This window comes from Podarcis tiliguerta (genome assembly GCF_965153285.1).
Source record: "Podarcis tiliguerta genome assembly, chromosome: 6".
Classification (NCBI taxonomy): Eukaryota; Metazoa; Chordata; class Lepidosauria; order Squamata; family Lacertidae; genus Podarcis; species Podarcis tiliguerta.
In genome coordinates this window covers 26,712,320-26,731,234 of record NC_139539.1, presented here as the reverse complement: position 1 = coordinate 26,731,234, position 18,915 = coordinate 26,712,320, and positions in this window count along the sequence as shown.

Below are 18,915 nucleotides of genomic sequence, written 5' to 3'. Positions count from 1 at the left end.
TGACTTCCAGGGTATGACTTTATTTATAAACTCTTTACCTCCAAGGAAGGCAATATGGTGCTTTCCAAATGCTGCTGGACTCCTAACTCTTATCAGGCTCAGCCTATGTGGTTAATCGTCAAGAATGATGGGAAATGTAGCAGCAACATCTGGAGATGGTTACCCCTGACTGACACTGAAAGAACAACATCCAGTATTGAGCAAAACTAAATATTATCACAGGAGAGAAGATGGTTTGACCATTTTTGAACATAAGAACATCAGGAGAGTCTGCTGGATCAGGACAATGGTCCATTAAGTCCAGCATCCGCTTCCTACAGTAGCCAACGATATGCCTATGGGAAATCTGCAAGCAAGAGTACAGTGGTACCCCGCAAGACGAATGCCTCGGAAGACGAAAAACCCGCTAGACGAAAGGGTTTTTCGTTTTCTGAGGTGCTTCGCAAGATGGATTTTTCTAAGGGCTTGCTTTGCTAGACGAAACAGCCCTGCCTCTCCTGTCATGGCAACGGTCACTGCACGCACGCATGCTCGCTTCCCCGCTCCTCCGGCTCCCTCCCACCTTCTGGCCGACCTTCCGACCTTCCGGCTGCCTTGCGCCGCTGCCCACCGCCCTCGCGTGCTCCCCTCAGGAGCCGTTGCCGCCAGCAGCCAGCGCTGCAGCCGGAGTCGCACTCCTGAGCCCCGCCGCCCTCCAGCAGCCGCGTCGCACGTTGTCCACAAGGCGCGGGTGAGTCCAAGGACTGGCTGCGGCAGCTGCCCTGCTTCTCCCCACCCCTCCCCGCCGTGGTGATTCACAAGACAAAAAAACTCGCTCTACGAAAAAACTCGCGGAATGAATTAATTTCGTCTTGCGAGGCACCACTGGACTTTCCTTTTCTGCAGTTTCCAGCAACTGGTATTCAGAAGCATTGCTGCCTTCATCTTTGGAGGAAGAGCACATAGCCACTACACATAGTAGCCATCAATAGCTTTATCTTCAGACCTAAATGTTTTGTTTAGTTTTTAATTCTTCCTCCCAGTTTCACAAATTTCAGCTATACAGCTGCAAATAAAACGTTTTAAGTGTGTTTTAGGTGCAATATACAATGTGACACTAGATGGCGGTGGTGAGCCTTATGGAAAATGCAACATATTTTTACAAATGCTTTTTTTAATTTTAAAAAAGCATTTTCAGAATGGTTTTTATATGCGTGTAGATTCCACCCAACTCAGTTTAAGACAATTTAGTCCATATGAATTGCTAATTAGCTTCAACTCATACGCCACCAATGTCAAATAACATATCAAATGCTCGGAAGAGGCTTGAAGTATATGTAGCTGGCACAGTTTGTTTCATTTGTGTCTGGAAGCATGAAACAGCATTTACATAGTGATTAAAAAATGGAGTACTATCCACTCCAAGTTGAAGCTTAACAGAGCAGCTGTGCTGGGCTCTTGGTGATGCTGCTTCACATCCCCAGTGTGCAAAGGAAGCCCAGGTTCTCTACCTGCATGTGACTGAGCCAGGGGAAAGCGATACGTTAAAGAACATTGGATCCAAACACCTCACACAAAGACGCAGGAGAAGCACTGGCTAGTGATGCTTTTGTAGACTCTGTTCTTCCACCTGTTACATCACATGATGGTTTTCTTTTGTGCTCCCCAACTTATTTAAATTCATGGGGTGGTGGTGGCTCCTGCACCATTCTTCAGAGCAGAGGGTATCCCAGGAGAGCTGCTCTACCCTTAGACAAGCAAGTCTCCGTCAGCAGTTTGTGCGTCACTTACTTTCCCCAAGTTCTGCCAGGAGTGGGCTCCTTCCTTCCTAGGTCTGTTTCCCAGCAGCCCACCTGACTGCTCTGCTCACCCTCAGCTGATGGGTTGCCAGGGACACCCCACTTTCCCCTTGGCTCCAGCTGGTTTCATCAGTAAGAGTTGAAGAGTAAGGCACAGACTGCCCTTTAAAAGATCTGTCCCTTTCTCTTCTTGTCCTCTCTCACACCTGTTTCTCCTTCTCTTCGGAGCATTCCAGTAGTTCTTGTGATGGGGTAGCCTTTCCCCCACCCATCTCCTCCCAGAGATCTGGGGAGAGACAAGGTTTGTACTCTCTGGGTCCCACACAGTTGGCTAACATCTCCTGTCACCTTCAGGTATCCCCCCCCCCATGCCTGACCCCCTCTTTGTAATCCCAGCCTGGTGGGACCTCTCTCTGTGCTCTTCCCGGGGCTCCCAGTCAGTCACTTTCATGCTTGCCTCTTCCTCAGCAGCCCTCAACTGCCTGAAGGGTTGCTGCAAAGGTGCTCACTGAGGTGAAGCCATCGGCAAAAGCCTTGGCCAAGGCAGAAAGGTGGCCTGCTGCCTGTCCTCTCAATCTCAGCCCTTCCTTCCTGGAAGGCTGTGGCACAAGCCTGCCACTTTTGCGGATCCTGGCAAAGAGCAGTTCAGCAAGATCAGCTGTGCACAAGCATTTAGTTGCTATTGGATCAGGCAATGGTGTGGGATCCACATGCACTCATTCCAGTAACTGACAGGACAAAATTACACAATTACGATAAAAATGTCCTGTATTAAAAATCCAGGGATTGTAAATCTAAGCATTTTAATCTGTGATTTGATCATGTATCAGGTACTGGATACTCAAATTCCACATCAGGGCTCTTCTAAAGGACTAGATAAATTCAGTTCCTCTGAAGCATTTTGTCTGTTTCCCAGACTCTATCAATTTGGTTTTTGAATTAAGCCCAAACAGCAGTAGATAAATTCTAAGCCTGCCATCTCTCTGTCCTCACAGCCCAAAATGAATGGTTCTATTGTTTTCCCTCTGGCGTATAAATTCTTTCTAATAAAGCCACAGGAACATTGGAAGCTGCCTTACAACAAGTCCGGCCATTGGTTTATCCAGTTCAGTATTGTTGCCAACCCTTTTGAGACAGTGGGCACATGTGGAATTTGGGGAAAGTATTGTGGGAGCCAGCACAAAATGGCTGCCGTTGGGTGTGTGACATTACACAAAATGGCTGTCATATCTAAAAGAGGGCCACAAAATGGACCACCCCATTATTTGGGAGGAAAAGGCCTACACCAGACACTGTTGCTCACAAAGATAAGTTATTTTTAAAAACCTCTGTTCAGAAAAGGAGGATATGCATCCAGTTGTGGTATCCAATGAAATGTGGCTATGTAGGTGCAAACAGGAATTCTGTAGAAACATCAAACAGTCTCTCATGCATTGATAATCTTTACTGGTTCTCTTTTTGGTTTCCAGAGGCACTATGTTGGCAAACTCACTGACTCACAGTGGCTACCCAGGATTTCAAACAGGGGACATTCCAGCCTTACTTGGAACTGCCAAGAATTGAACTTTGAATCTTCTGCATGCAAAGCAGATAGATGCTCTGCCAATCAGCTACAGCCCTTCCCTCCTAGCTATGGTCCCACAATAAGAAGACTTCTGGCTGCTGGGCAGTAAGTCCCCACAGTTCAAGACCTAAGCAACTCAGACCCAGTTCAAATAACATGGGATTACCTAGAGATGTTTTGAATGAAATGCTGTTGCTCTGCCAGAGTCATAGGGGGGGGGGGGGCAGGCCCATGGTGACAACATGGTGTGCTTTTCAAATCCCTGAAGAGGGTCTTGTTTGGTCTTGCACTGCTATGAGAGGAGACCACTTTCTCTAGCAAATGATACCATCTCGTTTGTGCACAGTTTCCAATCTTACCACTGAGTGGGAGTATTGTCGCAAGGAAGAGGACAGAGCAGACTGCTCAAGAAATCTCATTCTTTAGAGGCATTAAAATGAGACAAGGGATATTGCATTAGTGCCCTCCCCATTCTTCTCCTTTATCTCACAGGAGAAAGAGAAGATGACTTTTTTTGTGACGAATAATAGTTTTGTGATTGATCAAACTCCAGCTTAAAGTAGATTCTGGTCAGCAATATGTACAACTGTGAAACTAACTCCACAATCCCAAAGGGCCTTTAGGCTTTCGCAAACGGTAGGCATCCATGCTGCATGGCAAATCGCTTTTGAGACTAAAGGGAGTTTTAAAAGCATACCGTACGGTGATGTGTTTTGAGATGTACTAAAAATAAGAGCCGATTCCAGCATATTGCTTTAGAACTGGTGTAATGTATAGCAGTTGCACTTTCCCAGTATATTGTATTCTGTTGCACTTTCCCAGTATTTTGAGGGACGCGGGTGGCGCTGTGGGTAAAAGCCTCAGCGCCTAGGGCTTGCTGATCGAAAGGTCGGCGGTTCGAATCCCTGCGGCGGGGTGCGCTCCCGTTGTTCGGTCCCAGCGCCTGCCAACCTAGCAGTTTGAAAGCACTCCCGGGTGCAAGTAGATAAATAGGGGCCGCTTACTAGCGGGAAGGTAAACGGCGTTTCCGTGTGCGGCTCTGGCTCGCCAGAGCAGCGATGTCATGCTGGCCACGTGACCCGGAAGTGTCTCCGGACAGCGCTGGCCCCTGGCCTCTTAAGTGAGATGGGCGCACAACCCTAGAGTCTGTCAAGACTGGCCCGTACGGGCAGGGGTACCTTTACCTTTACCTTTAATGTATAGCAGAGGTGGTTTGAGGGTAGCACGACTGGTGAGGTCGCACTGAGAGTCAGTCTGGAAGGGGCACCAAAGCAGAGCGGGGGAGGGGGGCACTGAATTTAAGCGTTGCATGGGGTGCCACTGAAATTTGAGAGCCCAAACTCCACCACTTCAAGAGGCAAACTATGACTGGGAAGTCCTGGCTCGCATCTCACCTCAGGCATGAACTGACAACGTGGCCCTACCCAAGCCACTAGTTTTTCCATCTTCCATCTGTTTTGCCATTGGACATATAGAAATTATGATACATATCTACTATACCGAATTGTTGTGAAGACAACTTTTTTGAAGTGCTCTGGAAACTCTGATTAGCACTGTATAAATACAAATAATCATTGCTTGCAGTGAATTAAAATGGAACTATTTCCTCAGCATTAGTTTTAGTTAAGGGGCAATGTAAAACTTGCATGTTTCACCTGTAGCTTAAGAAATTTGAGAGATACGAACTCCGGGGATATGAAATCTGAAGAAATGAAAACTCAGCCCAAGAGCTTCAACCCTAATTACAACACACTCTCTCTCACCAGCAGATAAATCTGTTCTAATTTGGTCATTCTGTGCAACCCCACCCACCTCGATCGATTAATTTCAAAAATTGATTTCAACATTCTGAGCCCTTCCCTGTGCCTTGAACTTTTAAACCACACAGATGCCACCTTCTGTGACAATGGTAGGAAATCTGACACACTAATTTTCTCTTTCGTGGAGTGTTGAGGTTGCAATAGCCCCCAAGGCAAGCCCTCTTTATTAGCACTTAATGGAATAGCGCGCTGGTGGTAATTCACCCCAATAACTCCATCGCACTAATTTCCATCAGTTGAAGAAAAAGAAAAAATTAACACTGATTGTGTTTACATAACCTTTGAGGGGTAGGGAATACCATGCCAGTGACCTTCCCCCTCTTATTACTGGTGGTAAATGGTCTTCCTTGTGAGGCCTCAGTTGCACATTGTCATTACATATAGAACAGGTTATTCTCTCTGTGACAGGACAATTAAAATGTAAGCATTGTGCATTTAGGAGATGTGCAAGCAATCGACCTTGAAAAGCTTTGTTTATATAGCTTACGGGACACAGTTACAGCTGTGTGAATACTTTATGCAATCACTCCAGTGTTTTAAGCCTTTTAAAATTGCCTTTCTATAATTCAGGATCTGAAGAATTAGGTATCTTGATAACTATGTCTGAGAGGTCAGAGAGACTGTTGTTATAGGGATTTTCACACTTTCCAATTTGTGTTATGGATGTACAAACTGTGCTAGTGTGGCGACCTTTATTCATACTGCTTTAATATTTCATTTCTAGAATAGTTGATGGCTAAGGTGCCCTTTGGTTTTTAAAGCCCATGAGGGTGGTTTTTTAAAAAAATTAAAATGCAGATTTTTGAATAATGGGGCTCAGTTTGGGGTAATATAAAAATAGAGAGGTTCAGCTCTAGAAACTATTCACATGAATAGTTGTGTTACCTTGGGGCAAAGCGACTTTTGTTTGAGCTACAGAATGCAGGGGTGAATGTGTAATATGGAGTTTGCAGACTTTCAGAAAGCCAAAATGCAGGGGCTCAATTCTGTATTTTAACTGGGGTGGGGAAAAGAATGGAAGAGAATCAGTGGGTTGCAGCAGCTAAAGAAGAGGTGAGGAACCTGTGGTCCTCCAAATATTGTTGGGCTCCAATTCCCAATGATGGGAGTTGTAGTTCAACAATATCTAGAGGCCACAGGTGGTCCATGAAATCTTGGACCAGTCATTGCATCTCGACTTAACCTAGAACACAGGGTTATTGCAAGAAGAAAATGGGGTTGGGAAGGGTTATTGCAAGAAGAAAATGGGGCTGGGAAAACCTTGAGTTCCTTGGAAGAAGGGTGAATTTAAAACGCAATTTCTAAAATATCATTGTGAGATTCACAGCAGGTTCAAGTGCAAAAAGGTCTATTTTAAGAGTGTTTGTTGTGGTTGCATTATAGTGAAGTTATTCAAACAGGGACTTCACCTACCCACCCACACCCCTTGTAAAAGTACAGAGGTTTGTGCTTTTAATAATGGCCAAAGCACAGAAACAGTGATGTGGTCACAGATATACTTATTCCTGAAAATAATTGCATGTCATTTGAAACAAAGCTTGGGGCAATTGCCCTCCACATCCTGCCGTAATAGTACATCTGACAAAATGTCAGCTTTGGAACCATGTTTCAATTATCTTTTGGGATGAAGTTATTGTGTGATTACAAGAAACAATTGGATTTCACATTCATATCAACCCTCTAACAATTCTTCTGGGATATCTTAAAGAACAGGTGAGACCAGAACACTGAAACTGCCCATTTTGGACCCACATTTCCTGCCTGTGTTTCATGAACTGCTGCAAAGATATTGATATCAGATAAAAGGAATTCTCTGATAGTTCTGATACAACAATAATGGTTTAGTAACATTTAGTATCTTACCACAATAACAAAATTGATGAAAATTCTTCTTGACGTAGAAAACGAAAATTTGAGAATTTATTACATGAAACAAGAACATCCATTAGATCTATTTAAAGCTTTTTCACCTCTGTCATCATTAATGAATTATTTATATTATAACATTTGAATAATATGTAGTATATTTTTAAAGAAAGTATTACATTTATTCTACATTACATCAAACCCGTGATTATTTAGAAGCAAACAATAAAATTAGTTAATATTAGAACATACAGTATGATATATTGTTTGTAGACTATTTGTTGTCTTGTAATGTAAAAACATCAATATTATAGCTTTGGTGCTAGACTCAGAAACCTCTGCTTGGGAGAGGGCCTCCTGAGAGCCCCAGTCTGGTGGAGACCCTGAACTATCTCAGGAAGCAGCCACAGGTAACCCTCTCCTGCAGGGATCTCTACAGATGTTGAGGGAAAGAAAACCCAACAACCATGTCCTCCATCAGGATAGATCATAGAATCATAGAATCATAGAGTTGGAAGAGACCACAAGGGCCATCGAGTCCAACCCCCTGCCAAGCAGGAAACACCATCAGAGCACTCCTGACATATGGTTGTCAAGCCTCTGCTTAAAGACCTCCAAAGAAGGAGACTCCACCACACTCCTTGGCAGCAAATTCCACTGTCGAACAGCTCTGTCAGGAAGTTCTTCCTAATGTTTAGGTGGAATGTTCTTTCTTGTAGTTTGGATCCATTGCTCCGTGTCTGCTTCTCTGGAGCAGCAGAAAACAACCTTTCTCCCTCCTCTATGTGACATCCTTTTATATATTTGAACATGGCTATCATATCACCCCTTAACCTCCTCTTCTCCAGGCTAAACATGCCCAGCTCCCTTAGCCGTTCCTCATAAGGCATCGTTTCCAGGCCTTTGACCATTTTGGTTGCCCTCCTCTGGATATGTTCCAGTTTGTCAGTTTGTCAGTGTCCTTCTTGATAGATATCAATACTTCAGAATGAAAATGTCAACAATTGATTTCTGGTGAGGGGTGGCCAAGACAGCATCTGTCCCTGCAACAATATTTTAAGCTATCATCAGTAATAATAATAATAACAATAATTTTATTATTTATACCCCGTCCATCTGGCTGGGTTTCCTCAGTCACTCTGGGCAGCTCCCAACAGAACACTGAAAACAGAATAAAACTTCAAACATCAAAAACTTCCCTTAACAGGACTGCCTTCAGATGTCTTCTAAAAGTCAGATAGTTGTTTATTTCCTTGACATCTGATGGGAGGGCATTCCACAGTAGGGTTCTGATCAGTGCTTGAGCTATATTACTTGCCTGATGCAAGTCTTCAGCACTGTTAATTTTCAACGTTGCTGTGCTCTGTCCAGGGTCCTGATGTCTTACTGCAATACATGTTCGCCATTGCTGCCTGCTGATCACCTTTGCGAAGCAACTCCTCCATGGCCCTCAGTTCTGGAAATCCAAGGGATCAAGGAAGAGATGGGGAATGAATTTGTATCATCCCATGTATGGTATGAAACACCCCAGGTATGGTGGGAGAGACGTGTAGTTTGAAAGTATGAACCTTTTATTGTGCTTAACCCCAACATCACATTGGTCCATAATACTGCATCTCTAGCATTTTATAAGAAGAAGTGTCTTGCTGGATCTAGTCCAGCATCCTTTTCCCTTAAATAGTTGCAAACCATATGCCTATGGGAAACCTGCAATAAGGGCCTGAGTGCAACAACACTCTCTCCAATCGTGATTCCCAACCATTGGTATGCATTCTGCCTCTGGCAGTGGAGATAAAACATAGGCATTATGGGTGATACAATAGCCTTATCTATCATGAATTTGACTACAGTAGTTACCTTTTTTTGAATTATTTTTTATTAATTTCCAATAAAAAAGAATTTTTAGTCATACATTTTCAATACAATCACAAATACATATTTTTGACTTCCATCAGTTTATCCGTGAATCCTCCATGTTCTCATCTTTATATTGCAAGTTCAAAATTTGTCATTGTCTTTTATCTTAATATCCACCTACTCCCCCTCTTCCCTTTTTTACAATGTTTCTATACATATTTCTTCACAAAGCTTCCTGTAAACCCACAAATGTTATTTGTTCATCACATATGCTTTTCATATAATCCACAAATTTACTCCAGTCCTCAGTGAACTTGTGATCTCGTTGGTTTCAGACTTTCCCTGTTAATTTATCTAGTTCTGTGTAGTCTGTTAATTTCATTCTCCACTCTTCTATAGATGGTAGTTCCTCCTGTTTCCATTTTTGGGCCAGTAGTATCCTTGCTGCCGTCACTGCATATAGAAATAATTTCTGATCTTTTCTATTTATTTCATTTCCAACCATTCCTAACAAAAAAAGCTTCTGGTTTTTTAGCAAATGTATATTTCAACATCTTTTTCAACTCATTATATATCTGTTCCCAGAATACTTTAACCTTATTACACTCCCACCACATATGGTAAAATATTCCTTCTTTTTCTTTACATTTCCAACATTTATTACTTACTTTATACATTTTTGCTAGTTTTATTGGAGTGATATACCATCTATAAACCATCTTCATCACATTTTCTTTCAGTGCAGTACAGGCTGTAAATTTTATCCTTTCATTCCATAATTTATTCCACTCATCAAATTGTATATTATACTCCAAATCCCTGGCCCATTGAATCATTACTGATTTTACCTCTTCATCTTTAGTATGCCATTCTAGCAACAATTTATACATTTTTGACAGGTTTTTAATTTCATTACTCACTATTTCTTTTTGAAACTTTGACTCTTTTTCCAAAAAGCCTCTCTCTTTTAACTCTTACAGTAGTTACCTTTTAATGACATCCAAGCTGGTGGTCACATCGTGTGGGAACGAATTCCATTGTTTAACTGTGTGTTGCTATCCCTGAATCTTCCGCCTTCCGCCTTCATTGGCCCTGTTCTAGTATTATAAGAAAGTGAGAAAAAACATTCTTGCTATCTGCTTTTTCCACACCATGCCTGTTTAGAGCTGATTCAACATTTGTTAAGGTGGCAAATCCAAAGAATGGTCAATGCACTTTGTTAAGTAGACTTGTGCAACAAATTAAGTCTGACTCGCTCAAGATAATTTGTGGGCTTAATGAGAGGAGGAAATTAAATAATGTGGGAATGAATTAGGTTACTACCCCCCACCCCGCACCCCAAGGGTGTATTGCTAAGGAAGTTTCCTTTTTTCTCTCAACAGAAAAAGAGATGGGCATTTTGACTCTGGGCTGAAGATTTTGGCGATCCACTGAATGCAACAGCGCAGGAAAGCAGTAAGTTGAGCACCATGTTGCGTATCCTTGAACGAGTAACAGTGAATATGATGGCCACTTCCACCTACAGTAACTTTACTTTGGTTATTTTGACTTAACAGGGACATCATATCGTATATAATAACAACAGTGTTTTTTCACTGGCTGCAAGCAGAATGGTTAGGAAAAACACAGAAAGAAAGGTGGAATGCCCCAGAGTCCCTTTATACCACACCCCCCTATTTTTGATCATTCTGTACAGCATGGGTGGTGAATCTTTTTCAGCCTGAGGGCTGCATTCTTGCATGGACAACTTTCCGGTGATTGACAGGGCCAGAGGCAAAGTGTGGGTAGAACAAGGGAAATGAGCACTACCTTTGTACAGTAGGCTACATTCCCACCATGCAAAAGGCAGAGGTGTTAATTCTTCCACATCTTTTCATCCATCATCCATGCAAAAAGCGGCACGCTCACGGCACAAGGACACATTCTAGCCAGGCAAAAGCACTCAAGGCTGGTGCAGAGAGAGAGAGGCATGGTCTGGGGATGGCATGTGTAGCCTAAGGGTGTCCTGAGAGCTGAACAGAGAGGCCTGGAGTGCTGCATTCAGCCCCCAAGCCTGAGGTTCCCAACCCCTGCTGTATGGCTTCACTTATCAACCCATCTCAATTATATTGTACCACAAGAAGAGCAGCAACACAGATAAGCAAATGGAATATATTTCATAGGAGAGAGAGAGAGAGAGAGAGAGAGAGAGGGAGAGAGAGAGAGAGTCACATTGCACTTCCTGTAGCAGTTGTATTAGCAACAGCAACGCTGGTGTTTCACTGGGGCTCTCTGCAGTAAACACTGGAAATGTTAACAGATTTGGGTCCCTAATCATGCAGGAGCATGCACCAGGGAATTTGGAATGACAGCAGCTGCATGTTGAAGGGCATGCACCTGTCCATCACACTTTGGGTGATTACTGTGGGAACAATGATAATTGCTGCATAAAGCATGGGATAGAAGAATTGTGCAGTTGCGTGATTCTGCCATCCTGATGTTCATTCATATAGATGTTTTTCATATATATATATGAGCAGTGTGGTGTAGTGGTTAAGAGTGATAGACTCGTAATCTGGGGAACCGGGTTCGCGTCTCCGCTCCTCCACATGCAGCTGCTGGGTGACCTTGGGCCAGTCACACTTCTTTGAAGTCTCTCAGACCCACTCAACTCACAGAGTGTTGTTGTGGGGGAGGAAGGGAAAGGAGAATGTTAGCCGCCTAGAGACTCCTTCGGGTAGTGATAAAGCGGGTTATCAAATCCAAACTCCTGCTCCTCCTCCTCCTCTTCTTCTTTATCCTTCATGATGAATAAATTTATGTAAAGGAAAACCACAAAGCTATTCTTGTGAATGGTGGTTGATGGGGAGAATGTGTGTCAATGACATCATGAGCACTAGTAAATAGGGGACCTTTGCAGCTGGCTAAACTACCCTGGAAATCTACCAGGCTAGTCTTCCTAAAATTCAAAGATAAAAAAATATGCACATTTCTCCCCAAAAGTGGAAGAGTGGATTCTATCAAACAGCCTCATCCTTCTTAACATGCTGCATTGGACATATCACATCATGCAGGTAGAAGAGTTATGATGACACCACACATCAAAAGCACATTACCTTCCCCAAAGAATCCTGGGAACCGTAATTTGTCAAGGGTGCTGGTGAGGGGGTAAACTATAGTTCCCAGGATTCCTTGGGGGAAGCCACATGCTTTAAATATATGATGTATACAAAGCTCCCCTGCTGCCACTGGTCTACTGTGGGTGCCTTTGAGGAAAATGGTTTTCATAATCCATGACATATCCTCACTGATTTATTCTGAATCCTCCTAAATGTTACTGAAAAACCAGATCTGGGCAAGACTGTTGCTTTTGGGACTTTTCCTAATTAAACTTGAATAGCTCTGCCATATTAACAAAACCCCACACTTCCCATCTCCCTCGAGCGCCGCATGTGCGAAAGGCCTGGGCTGCAATTGCCAGCCAGATAGCAGTAAGCAAGGATGCTTGACTGCTCAGGAGTGGCTAAATTATGTTGGACTGCAGCAATGCAATTTCATCTTTGCTTCAGAGTCTCAGCTCCTCTAGCCTCGCTGCAGGGAAGAAAAGTCAGCTTGCTATGACAGAAGACTGTGTTTTGCGGGCCAGGCCGTTGCTGGCATGTTAAGGGGAAAGAGTTCAGCTTTTGTGTTTATTTGCTGAAGCACTAAGCTACCAGTCAGTGCATATTTGATGGTTTCCTGGAGCTATTCATTACTCAGACAAGTTGGTTAGCAAGCCCAAGGGTAGCATGTATTCTTTGGCTGCTCGTAGGCAGTGGGATGATTTTGTCTCAATAAACTTTTCTATTCTTCAAAGCTCAGCTGACAAATTTGCCCTTAAGCTCAACGAAGGGTATATCCAAGATGGCCAGCTCCCGTCCAAGGATTTGTGAGCAGCTGGCCAATCAATTTTTGCCACAGAGGGAGCTGTGGAAGAGCATTGGGCCTGAAAATACTGCCTTATCGATTAAACATTTGTGGTCTATAAAATACAGTAACAGCGCGAGGCTGGCTGGGGAGTGAAGCCTGCCAGCGAATTTCCTGTGTCTCTCCCCGCACCCCACCTTCTTTCAGCCTCCAAGGACAAGAGAAAAATAAGTTAAGATGCTGAGTTGGAATTCATTTGTATCATAATGGTTTTTGATGACTAGCAAAGGTTACTTTATGATTATCCACCTAATTATAAAACGGTCGGCAAGTATCATCTTATCTGAATCAGCATCGGCTAAATTATAAAATGCCCTTGTTTTATGCAAATTTGAGTCATATTGCGGCTTCACCCTTCTAACCTGTCTGTCTGTCAATAAGGCATGTGTGGGACATAAATCTTAAGGCTGCACCAGAGTTTGATTCTGTTGCAAATAAAAAGTGAGTAGAAGGTGAATTAATTCAGTAGCATACCTTGACTGATGGGGAACACTAAAGAGGCGGTTGGGTGTAAGGTTGCTTTCATGCCTGCAGGGAAACTTTACTACAGATGAAGAGCTGCAGCATCTCTTAGATAGACGCCTAGAATATTGAGAGTTTGATTCTCATTTCTTCTTTTTCCAGTTGGCAGACTTTTGTGTGTGTTCAGATTTACTGCTTATCTTACCTAAGACAGCCTTCTTCAGCTTTGGGTCCCCAGATGCTGTTGGACTACAATTCCCATCATCCCCAGCCAGCAAGAACAATGGTCAGGGATAATGGCTGTTGTAGTAGAACATCTGTGGAGCTGCAGGTTCCTCCCCTTGGTGGCTGCGACGGAGAAACTTCAGTCTGAACTGGAATGTGCATGGACCCCACCCCTGAGATAAAAATAGAACAATGACAAATTAAATAATTTAACAATTTGCTGCCCTTTCATGACCCCCCAAATCAGCTGACCAAGGTGGCTGCCTCACTTTGTCTAATAATAGGGCTGGCCCTGCTTTGCAAAGTACATGTTCTGTGAGTCTGTGTCTTTCTAGCTATATTAATGCTCTCCCCTTTGCAATGGAGCATGTGCTAGGCTTCTACATGTTATCATAACAGTGTTACAAATGTGTATGTTATAGCCATACAGTGGTACCTGGGGTTACAGATGCTTCAGGTTACAGACTCTGCTAACCCAGAAATAGTACCTCGGGTTAAGAACTTTGCTTCAGGATGAGAACAGAAATCATGTGGCGGCGGTGTGGTGGCAACAGGAAGCCCCATTAGCTAAAGTAGTACCTCAGGTTAAGAACACTGTATTTGAGGGTGGAGCAGGGCAAAGCAGAGGGGCCCAAGATATTTTGCTGCCAGAGGCAGAACAGCGGCAAGCAACCTTGTTTGGTCCCCAAATCAAAGCACATAATACCCAAGTCCAGCCAAGTTATTTCGGCACCTGAGGCAGACAGTCCAACAAGCACCTGTCTCCCTTGGCAGTAAAAACAGTATCATAACAAATTAAATAGCTGACCATTTGCTGCCCTTCCAGGATGCCCCACACTGCTTAATGATAGGGCTGGTCCTGCTTCTCAGCTGTCAGTCAGTGGGCACCATGATGACCTCAGGTGACCTGTTGACATCAGACTGTGTTGGCAGAGGCAGTGGGCATTGCAGGTGCTGGTGATGATCAGCTGGTTGTCACAGCTTGCAAAGCTCTCTGCCTTTGCAAGTGCCAGTGATCATGGTCATGTTTGCAAAGGCCAAAGCCCACAACTGTCAAATAGGTTTACCTGCTCCACATCTGACATCATGCCATGTGTAGGACAAGTGGATGTGGCTTGGCTGAATGGCCTTGTGGGTCAAATGAGGAGGCCAGGTGGGCCTAGTAAGTAGACCCAAAGGTGTAGCTTCTCCATGCTTCTTCTAAAGCCTACAAGCAGCCTTTGTATGGGGGAATAGATTATTGGAGTCCACCTTCTGGAACTTCAAAAAACTGCAAGGGCTTGCAGACACTGTGCAGATGAAGATGAAGGTTTGTCCAGGTGTTGTTGTTTTTTGTACAGCAAAGGCATGGTTGTTGTTTTGCAGAATTCAGATTCTCTTTAGTCAAGGTAGTGCTTCCTTTCTGGCAATAAGCATTTCCTCAGCACTCAAAACAACTATATTTTGTGGCTTCCCAGCTAGCATGTCTACAGCTGCTCTGAATGCTCTGTGGAATTTTATTTTTTAGAAATTTATATCCCACGTTTCAGTTATGGGAGCCCCGGAGACAGCTTACAGAGTAACAGAAACAAATGCAAAGCATGCAATAGAAATATAGCGAAATAGAAAGCTAAAAAAGCAGAATAATGCTAAATTCATCCCAAAGCAGCAAGGGGAACATTCACACAACCAGAATGCCTGGTCAAATAAAAAAATATATTAACTACATGCCTAAAGCAGGACTGGGAAACTTGTGGCCCTGCTGGGTGGGCTTTTCATTTTCTTTTACTAGTTCTGTGGGTCTCCTGATGTGTAGCCATTATGCCAAAAGGTGCTCCCTCAGCTACCCCAAGGTTGTCTTTAAAAAGAGAGAACTATTTAAGTTTTCCCACTGCTTTCAGAATTCATATCAATGATCTTAATTAATCATTTATATTATAGAGCTTTAAACAATACCTCATATAAATATTTTAAATATATATTTATATTTGTTCTACATTACATTAAAGCTGCAATTTTAATGGATCGTGATTTAGAAGTAAGCTTTAGTGACCATTAGAATACAATACATACATTTGTATGTGGAAAATACAATTTTGAAAATTACTGGCTACTCCCACTATGGTACTTTGAAGGCTAAAGCGCTTTTTGTGGTCCCCCAAGCCGCCCTCTCAATTTTCCCCTTAAAAAACTTATAATTAAATATTTTATTTTTTAATGTCTGCTCCCACGAGTACCCCACTGTGATGTCAAAAGTACTCTCATGGCCTCCAAGGGCCACTCCAAATATATCTATTCAATTTTTTAAAAATCAGTTTATTATTTAACTGACAGCTCTTCTTTTGGAAGACAACATTGAGAAATCCTGTTCTTGCCATACTTTGCCCACACCCAGTTTGCACTCCCATTCCTAGAGGATTGGTCGTGATGGGTCCTTAGTTTGAAAAAGGTTGGTCCTCCTTTAGGATCCAGTGTATATGCTGTGTATGATCTTAAACCACATGCAACACCTGCAAACATGTGCAAGGAAATGACCCTACAAAGCTGATTAACTGAGCACTATGTTAAATTCCTCCCAATCTACCTGCAACCCGATTGGCCAAGTGGAAAAAGGGCAGGGCTTGTGCACCTTTGACAGGTGTTTAGAAGACGAAATTACAGCTTGCCATGAAAGCTACACTTGCTGATAATCCCTGCTTCTCCATAGCAGTTGAAGGTGCATGAGCCTGGTCCCTTCCCCTCTGTCTTTTTGTGTATCTGTCCATCTCCTTTGCAGCATCAGCTGTTCAGTGTGAATTCAGTGGAACCAAAAAGGCACAGCCCTAATTTCAGTAAGAACAGGACCAGCCCATCATGGGCAGCTGGGAGAGAAAGGTGCTAAGACATCCCAATCATGTAGAATAGTAAAAGGAAATGAAGAGATGATGGGAGGCGAGAGAGTGTATATAGATTAGGTCCTATTAGCCACCCACCCTTTAAACATCAAATCCTACAAAACACTCTAAAACCCGGCCCTATGATTATACAGTAGCACTACTCTGCAAGCAAACCCTAGTAAGAAGGAGCTCCTTTGAAATTCAGAGCCTCAGACACATTCATTATGAAGATCAGGCCTTATTAAATATATTCAGTTTGAAGATTAGGCCCTATTAAACACGAGGCAGTTCAAAGTTGAAGTCCAATTAAGCACAGGCTGTTGGAAAATTGGAGCTCGTGGGGAAAGGAGGGGAGGGGGAACCTTTGCATATCTCTGGCTCTTTGCTGATTGAAATAAATTAAATAACTTTCCTTCATCAGGCCATTCACCTAATGCTTACTTGCACTCCTTGGTGATGGAATTGAATTAGCCGGGCCAAACTTTATCAGTTTGCCGGATTAATTTCTTTTGCAAAGTGGGCTTCCAAAGGAGGGAGGGCAAGGAGAAAATAGGAAGCAGCCTTATACCAAGGGAGACCTGTGGTGCATCAAAACCAGCATTGTTGACAATGGAGAGTAGGAATCTGCCTGGGTTTCAGGCAGGGGCCTTTCCTAGTCCTGCAAGTGGATGCCAGAGATTGGATGCAATGCATGTGCTGCAGAGTTACTGCCCTTCCCCGAAGAGGAGACCAGGCAGCAGAGTACAAAAGGAAAAAAGGATGGGGAGGGAGAAGGGGAAAACTTTGGCACCAGTTAAAAAGAACAAGCTTTTAACAGGTGTTTTACTGATGTTGCTGGATTACTGTGGTACAGGAGAGCCTCATTTAAAACCACACTTGCTAGGGTGTGTGGAGCACACTTGACATTTGCCTGGCCATGGTTAATGGAAAAGGATCTACTCTGCATTCGGATTGTCCCAGGTTCTCAATCCCCAGAAAGTTCAGGTAAGGCTGGGAATGTTCCCTGTTGCTAGTCCGTGTAGACAATACTAAGCTAGAATGGCCGGGCTCTGTATAAATGCAGTTTTGAATTGTGTGCTATAGTGAATGCTGCATGCAGTAACAGCAGCTAGAATACTATTAGCCCAGAAATGGAAGCAAGAAGAATTGCCTACGATTGAAGAATGGAGGATGAAGTTGATGGACTATGCAGAATTAGACAAATTAACAGGAAGGATCCAAAACCGGCGGGACCAGAAATTTACCGAAGACTGGAGTAAATTTACGAACTATATGAAAAGTATTTGTGATGATCAGACGTTGTTTGCAGGTTTGCAAGAAGTTCTGTGAGGAGTATTGTTGGAAATATTGTAAAAATGGAAAAGGGGAGATGATAAGTTAAGAGAGGTAAAGACAATATAAAATTAAGTAATGCATAAAAAGAGGTTAAGACGGAAGATCATCGGAGGTGCTGATGGAAGTCGAAAAAAAAGTGTATTTGTAATAATTTGGGTGGTACGTTTTATAATTTGTATGTTAAAATTAATAAAAATGTAATATATATATATATATATATATATATATATATATATATATATAGAATACTGCATTTAGCCCCTTTCTGTACAATCGTGGACTCTGTATAAGGCAGCTTCCTCTGTTCCTGTTCTGCAGTTTGGGATTTTTGTTTTTTTTACATTTGTGTGGACTGAGCCACCAGAGGGCACCACAACACACCCTTACAAACAAAGCAATTGTGGTCCATTGTGATGCATTTAGTTTGATGTAAACAAGGCCCTTCATAAATGCATCCTTTCAACAAGGAGAAAAGGCACACAATTTCCTATTCCTTTAATCTTTTAAAATAGGGTTGTTTCTTTCTTTTTTTAAAGGATCAGATGAAAAGGCCCACACTATATCAAGCTGCTCTCATTGCTTACTTTGAAGAAAACATTGGTGAAATTATTTAGAAAGGCACATACGCACACATAAAAAGCACTCGAGCTGGTTTAGCATGTCAGAAATCCGCTCAGCAATCTGATTAAGACATAGGCATTTTCACACCATTGACTGAAACTGAGTCATGACAGAAAGCTTTCACTAAGCATCAGTGAATCAGCATCCCATAAAGACAGCCAAGAAATGCTTCCAGAAATACTGTTCAAAACAAAGATATAGCTGAAGGATCTGGCATTGAAAGCCCTGCTCAACCTGGTATTTTTTTTCCATCTCCTAGGGACCGCCCCCTTCCCCAAAGTCCTGTTTATTTTGATTGTGCTCATTATGGTATTGACGCAGTTATACACAATCCCTCTTTCAATACTGTTTGTGCCTACAAAAGTTTCATGGATGACATACTGCTTTGCTTCCAATCAGAGAAGGTCCTGTAACTTCCTGCTGTAAATCATGTAACTTTTTATACCACAAATGTTTGGGTTTATTTTTTTGTCCCACTTTTGTCGTGCTATAGTGCAAGAGTGCCCCTCCATACAGCAAGAATACAGGAACGCTGGGGAAGAACAGAAGAACAGCTAATAAAGCAGAATGATGTCTGGACAGTCGAG